We start from the raw sequence: 7,511 nt of genomic DNA, 5'->3' as shown, positions 1-7,511 counted from the left end.
GTGGAATCTGCTGGAGGTTCTATCTCCCTGTATTTGTGTGTGTGCGCTCTCTCTGTATCTCTGTCTCTCTCTCTCTCCCTAAAATAAATGAATCTGTAAAAATAAATACATACATACATAAATTAATTAATTATGGGTACAGAAATCAGTGATGGAGCTGGGCTGATGGGACCCTTGGCAGCAAAGACAGGTGCACCCAGCTTGAAGGCTCGGGGGTAGCTGTGGTGTTGCCAGTGGTGATGGGGTTGTGAGGAAGTTGCCTCGTGCAGCATCCAGAGAGGAGCTTAGATGGGGAGGGCTCCAGGGAATAAATGCCCATGGGCAGGAAGCATCTTCAGGCAGATGAGTGTCAGAGAGTGTCCTCGTGCCTGGGGAGCATCCTTTCTCCCTGAAGCTGCCCATGAGTGGAGGTGTGCCTGCTGGGGACATAACTAAATCATTGGGGTTTACCCTCCTAAGCTGTTATATGAAGATGTGGCCAGACCTTGTCCCACTGCTTTTTAAAGAGAAGTAAATTAAACTGTTGTTTGGGATGGCGTTGTCTTCCAAAGGCTCATTCAGAGTCAGTGACAGAGCTGCTGTGGGCTTTCCAACTTGTCTTGAAAGCCTGGTCCAGGCAGGGTGCGGGATATTTCCATCTCTTGGGGTCTCTTACCCTCTCTGCTTGTGGCAGAACGTGGTTTTGTGACTTGTAAATAAATAAACAGGCATCTTGTGCAGATCCTTCAGCTCTTTGTGTGGCTGTGGTAGAGGAAATTTCCACTCGCTGGGCACAGACTGTGGTTGGACGGGCGTTATGCCAGGGCTCTCACCGAGCATTCTCCTTTCATGTAATCCCCGACCAGACATGAGTTTTGTGGTGTTGACACTTTCCTGCTGACCAGGAGGGAAGTTGAGGCCCAGGAAAGTTACACTTTCTCACTATGGTAAGCGGCAGAGCCATGTCAGCCGGTCCAGGCCCTGGCTTTCAGGTCTGTTTGCTGTGAGCATTTCCTCTGGTGTTTCCAGCTTTTGGCCTGTTTGACCTGTCAGACTATTGATGGTGTTTTGATAATTCTAATAACTCTCGACATTGTGAGAGAATAGCTCTTCGCTTTGTGCTAGAAATGTTTCTTGCTGTATTTTCCTTTTAATTAAAAAAAAAAAAATCAAAGTCCCAAGTTTCTGCCCATTTGAATCTCCCTGAGTCTGCCTGTTGTGAAGTGGTTGGGTTTGGGGATTTCTAGGGCAGGGGCCTTGACATAGTTGGTGGTGGCTTTGCCTGGAGGAGCCCATGGGGACTGGAACAGTGTGAACTGTGGCCTGAAAATGTGTTCATGTGTGCTGAGGTGGTGCCCAGATTCTTTTGGAGGATGAACTGAGGTTTTGCTCAGTAGGTTAGAGAAACACTTGATGGAATAACACTGATAATTTTGTTTTTGTATTCAATCCTAATTTTGTGTTTTTGTTTTGGTGTAGTGCAGTGTGCTCTATGTTCTAAGAAAAAATTGGTAATCAATTCATACAGTATCATGATTTAATAATCCTTCCTCACTCACTGGGTCATATTTCAGGTTTTTATATATAGTTCCATCTTTTTCCGAATTCTGCATTTTGATTCATTCCTTCATTTTTAAATTTCTTATTTTAAAGATTTTATTTATTTGAGAGAGAGAGAGAGAATGAGCTAGGGGCAGGGGCAGAGGGAGGAGAGGAAGACTGCTCACTGAGCAGGGAGCCTGATGTGGGGCTCAGATCCCAGGTCCCTGAGATTAGGACCTGACCCAAAGGCAGATGCTTAACAGACTGAGCTACCCAGGTGCCCCCACATTCCTTCATATTTTTCTTTTTCCTCCAGTGCTGCACAGTTTGACTGGTTGCTTTGATTTCTGGGAGGGAGAGAGGGAGGGAGATGACCCTCTCCCCTGTTCTTCTAACAAGTTTGCTTTTGCTGTGTTGACTGGAGAAGGGCCAGGCTTCCTGAAGGTGAGTAGGATGGTTCAGTGACACCCAAAAGGCAGTGGCTATCATTGTTCCCTCTGTGCTTCTAAACCTTCACCCACTCACTCTTTGATGATGGCAGCCACCAGCAAATCTCCTGAAGAGGACTGCTGCCTTGGGATGCTTTTCTCGTGGTGCTGGACTTCATTCCCCCTGGGCAGCCATTACAGCTAGGATTAGAACCTAGGAAAAGTCCCATTAGAACCCAAGAAAGTGGGGCGCCTGGGTGGCTTAATCAATTGTCTGCCTTCAGCTCAGTTCATGGTCTTAGGGTCCTGAGATCAAACCCTGCACTAGTGTCCATGCTGGCTGTGGAGCCTCCTTAAAAATCAAACAAATAAAAATCAGCCCAACACAAAGGATATTGTTCTATACTGTGGATCAGATTTTATTTTTCTTTTTTTCTTTCTTCTTTCTTCTTTCTTTTTAAAGATTATTTATTTGTCAGTGAGAGAACACAAGCAGGGCGAGCAATAGGCAAAGGGAGAGACAGGCTTCTGGTTGGGCAAGGAGTCTGATGCAGGACTTGATCCCAGGACCCTGTGATCATAACCTGAGTCATGTTAGGCTGCTGCCTAACAGACTGAGCCAACCAGGCATCCCCCGGGATCTGACTTCAATAACCCTACTAGATTTCTTTAGTTTTGACATTTTAAAGGACAATGGAAGGTAGCTAAACCTACACCAGGGTTCTCCATCTGCTGGGGCTGTGCTGTCCAGGCCTGTGTACCTCCTACCCCATCAATTCCACCCATGTTTTAGCCAGAGAACTGTAGGCAGGTGTGTGTGTGTGTCACCGAAAGCTTTGACTCGTCATTCATCTTTATTGGTCTTTATTTTTCCTTTTTTTTTTTTTTTTTGGTAAGATTTTATTTATTTGTTTGTTTGTTTGTTTGTTTATGAGAATGAGTGGGGAGCAGAGACAGAGGGAGAAGCAGACTCCCTGCTGAGCAGGGAGCCTGACATAGGGCAAGATCCCAGGACCCTGGGATTATGACCTGAGCCTAAGGCAGATGCTTAACTGACTGAGCCACCCAGGTGCCTCTTTATTTTTCCTTTATTGATTATCTGCCTTTCTGAGGCAGCCTTCTACCTGGGTTTTCATAACTCCACACTAAGCTATTCATCCACTAGTTGTGGCCTGTTTTCGGGTCATTTCTATACATTCTGGCTGTGCTGCTAAATGATGCTATGATTTTGTACTTATTTTTTTTTACCTCTCTGAGCCTTGGTTTCCTCTGTGGTAATGGGGATAATATGCCCTCTCTTGTAGATGTGTGGAAGGCCATGGCTGACTTGGATGCTGTTGGGGTCATCTCACGGCACATGGCATACACAATTTATCTTGCTTCCTGTCTTGATAATGACATCTTGGTTTTCATGCTGTCTTAGAACAAGTAGAACGTGACTTACATGTAGGTTGTGAATTCACGTACTTTTGACAGAGGTGTTATTTTAGTTTAGTTTAGTTTAGTTGTAAGCAGGCTCCACGCCCAGTGCAGAGCCCAGTGTGAGACTCAAACTCACCACCGTGAGATCAAGACCCAAGCTGAGATCAAGAGTTGGCCGCTCAACCAGCCTAGCCACCCAGGCATCCCTTCTGTTTATCATTTTTCAAAAAATGTGAAAAACAAGTAATACTTTCTCTGCCTGGACCTGTCCTCACACCTGCTATGCTGGCCTGGGGGTCATATGTGTAACTGGTGTGGTGCTGGTGATGATGAGCAAGACAATGGTTAAATCTTTTTACCCTAGCTGTTGTCCTATTATTTCACTTTTTTTTTTTAACATTTTATTTTATATCGTGGTGATATATGCTAAAACTGAAGCTTCTGGTCCTGCATTAAAACTTGGATATGTAGGGCATTTTTCAAGGATTCATCCCTGGAAATACAGTATTTTTCTCTGTCTGACTTATTTTGCTTAGCACAGTACCCTCTAGGTACATCCATACTGTTGTTGTAAGGGCCTGATTGGCCAGAGGGAGCCATTTTGTTGTGGTGAACTTGTATTGACCCTGCCCCTCCCAGAGGAATTTGCTTGCAAAGCCTAAATACAAGGGCGGGGCAGGCCAAATAAAGACATCCAATCAGCGGGGCGCGCGTATATCCACTAGGGTGAGTTGAAATTCAATTGGCCACCTATGTGTGGGCGGGGTAGGCTGATAAAGACATCTAATTAGTGAGGTGCACATATATCTACTAGGGTAAATTGCAATCTCATTGGCCACCTGTGTATAGCCCGGCTAAACTACCTCTATAAAAGTTAACCTGTGAGGCTGGGAGGGGTCGCCTCTTTGCAAGAGACGGCCCTGAGTGGTCAGTTTAATTCTCGATGCTTGGCGCGAAATAAAGCTTTGCTTGACCTTCGCTTTGTATCAGTCTCGCTCCTTTGATTACAGACCCTAACATTGTAAATATCAGGATCTCATCCTTTTTGATGGCTGAGTAATATACCATTGTGTGTATGTACCACTTTGTCTTCTGTTGCTGGACACTTGGGCTGCTTCCATATCTTGGCTATGGAAAAAAATGCTGAAGTAGGCTTAGGGGTGCATCTGTGCTTTCAGAATGTTGAGTCTGATGTGTCAACTGCCACAACAGTCGTGGGAACTCAGGAAGGGAGCCAGATCCAGGGGTTAAGAGGAGGAGTGCAGCTTTAGGCGGTCTGAGTTGAGGTGGCTGTGGGACCCGCAGGTGTAGGTTCTGGTTGGACAGTCAAAATGTAGGGATGGGCGCTTGGGGGAAGAGAGATGCAATCATGCTGTTGCCAAGGGACATATTCCTTGTAGCAGAGTGACAGTTAAGGATTTAGGGTAATTCCTTCTTTTCTTGGGCAGATAAAGAGGAAGCATAAAGGAGTAGTGGGTGGAAGGGGAGCGCTGTGGCTTTGATACCAGGAATGCATTTTTGCACAGATGTCTAGAGAAGAGAGATTTCAAGGAATGAAATGTGAGCAATGTTCGATGATGCGAAAAGTTGCAGAGCAGCTTGATTAGGGGGTCCTAAGCCAGACAGAGAGATAGAGTGACTGGGCATGAGACCATGGAGGCCACACACAAGAATAGCCTTTTAGGAAGTTTGATGGTAAAGACAGATGATCATAACTCCAGGCATAGCTTGGTCAAGGGCGAGTTTTACAGGCTGTGTTTACCTATTTGCAGGTTGACTGAAGGGAGATGACGGATGGTGCATGGTGCTGGGGGATGTGGGTTGAGATGGGATCAGGTATACAGAAAAGCACGCAGAGAGGAGTGTATGGATGCCCTGACTGCTTCTGTAGAACCTGAGGCCAACATTAGGCATGGAGGGAATGGAACGTGGCTCAAGGAGATGTGCAGTCTCAGACACAGACCACATGGCTCAGAGTCTTACAGGGCTCTCCTTGCCTCTGCGTGGCCCTTCTCACAGGGTTTAAGTTTTGAACTATCCTTTTGTTGCTCTGGGTTTGGGGTGTGACTGGAGAGACAGAGCAGAGAGCAGGGGCTGAGGAAAGACCGAGAGGGCAGGAACTCACAGAGGGGAGTCTACTACCCTCTCTGCTTGCCTTGGTATGGGCTGTCTCCCGACCTGCATGAACGGATGACCTGCCATTACTTCTTTTAAATATGCATTTGGCTTTATCCTGCCAGAAAGCAACACATGTTTATTGAAGAATAGTTGGAAACCCCAGAAAAACCGAAAGACGAAAATAAGCACTCAGCTGAAGACAGCCATTCAAAAGTTCTGGCACCCTTTCCTCCCAACTTTCACTGAAGTTGAACAGATAAATGTGCACATATGAAGTGATTTCTGGGAAAGACCAAAAAAAAAAAAAAAAAAAGGATACCAACAACAAGGAAACAAAAAAGAGAACAAAGCAGAAGAAAATGGTGTTCATTTTCTTCCTGAGGCTGCCCTTTCTCCATACTGCTACTTGGTTTTACTACCTGCTTTTCTCCCTGGGCTTTCTTGACAAAACATGGCTCTACTACTTTTTCCTTCTTCAAAGTGTTTGACAGAGTCATTGGCTTTCAACATGGAGTTTGAGCAAAATGGACTATTGTTTTAAAATATTCTATCAGGTATGCTGTAATATCTCACCCCGGACATGATACAAATGCTATGATAAAAAGAGGAGATGCTTTGAAAGTGATCACCAGAGTTGTGAAATTCATTGGCATGATCCTTCTTTTGAGGGTCATAATTCATTTAGTTTTTTCTGCTCCAGATTAACCTTCACAATCTTCAGTTGTTATGTGCATTAGACACAGGATTAGCAGTAGTGGCAGTAAAAATACTCTTGTCACCCTTTTTACCATTTTAAATTTTTTTTACAATTTTAAAATTTTACCATTTTACTAGTGTCTCCTTACGACTGTAGCAGCTTTAAACCCTGTTTCCACCCTGTTCATTCCTTTAAATGCCTTTTCTCTCTGGCTTTCCTTAAAACCTTTTTCTTAGTTTTTGGTGTTCTGTAGCTTTACCACAAAATGTCTAGTTGAAGATTTCTTGTCTTGCTTGGTATCTGTGCATTTCCTGTATTTCTGGATTTATCATTTCTGTAAAATGCTCAGCTGTTTCTTCTGAAATGTTGACTCTGTCCTTCTGTGGTACTTCCCAGGATTCTTATTTAAACCTCCCATCTGTTGTCCATGTCTCTTGAGCTGGCATTCATCCTCTTCTCCTGCCTCCTTGTGTTGCACTCTGGGGAATGTCTTCACTTCTTGTGTGCAGTGCGTGAAGTCCTTCATCTGGGGCTCATCTACTGCCCCACCATTCTGTTGTGTTTTATGTCTCAGTGATTTTTGGTCCCTGTTTAACTTCCTTCAGTTCCATATTCACACTTGGCCTGTTGCTTTTGATAGGCTCTTGATCCTTCTTCATTTTTAACCTCTTTTGTGTTCTTAAACAATTAACATGTAATATTTCCTATTCTGTATCTGATCATTCCAGTGTCTAAAGTCTTCATTTTCCCTCAGTCTGCTGTCTCTCACAGTGGCCTCATTTCTTGCATGCTCTGTGATGGGATTTTGAGACCAGATTTATTGGAACATAGATGTAATCTCTCTTAATTCTGTTTTTTTCTGGAGGGTTTGTCTTTCCTTTGCCAGGAGGCTGGGAGTGTTCTTGGTTGGGATCACTTTGGTTCCATTTGAGGGTCCTGGTTTATTAAGGAAAGCTCAGGTTCAGTTCCCCCCAACTTACCGTGTGGTGGGAACTGGGGTCTGGAGGGCACAGACCTGTAGAGATCCTGCAGTGAAAATGGCATTTGTTCTCTGGCACCCTGATTTGTTTCTCTTGAGCTTGTTGCTGACAGATCAGGTTTTGGCTCACTTTGTCTGCCACCTTCCTTCTTCCTGCTTCCTTTCCTCCATTTTCTAAGTCCTTTGTTAGTTTTCCAATGTCCTCTAAAGCCCAGAAATGCTTTGTGAATTCCATTTACCATCACTAATTGCAAGTATCGTCCTGCAGCAGGAAGGCCAGAACCAGACATTGTAATCCTCTACCTCCCACAGAGGAGATTTTAAAACCCTCTCCTCGTGTCCAGAA

General features: G+C 44.6%; 1 long non-coding RNA gene across 1 annotated transcript; it reads left to right on the top strand.

Moving 5' to 3' along the window:
* Positions 1 to 3,207: 3,207 nt before the first annotated feature.
* On the top strand, positions 3,208 to 5,802 carry LOC116857946. Its single transcript, XR_004380837.1, has 2 exons — positions 3,208 to 3,395; positions 5,612 to 5,802. It is a non-coding gene; the product is annotated as an uncharacterized LOC116857946 (long non-coding RNA).
* The last annotated feature ends 1,709 nt before the right edge of the window (positions 5,803 to 7,511 follow it).

The sequence above is a fragment of the Lontra canadensis genome, unplaced genomic scaffold, assembly GCF_010015895.1.
Source record: "Lontra canadensis isolate GAN:19392208 unplaced genomic scaffold, GSC_riverotter_1.0 scaffold130, whole genome shotgun sequence".
NCBI classification, from domain to species: Eukaryota; Metazoa; Chordata; class Mammalia; order Carnivora; family Mustelidae; genus Lontra; species Lontra canadensis.
This window is presented reverse-complemented; position numbering and strand designations above follow the sequence as displayed.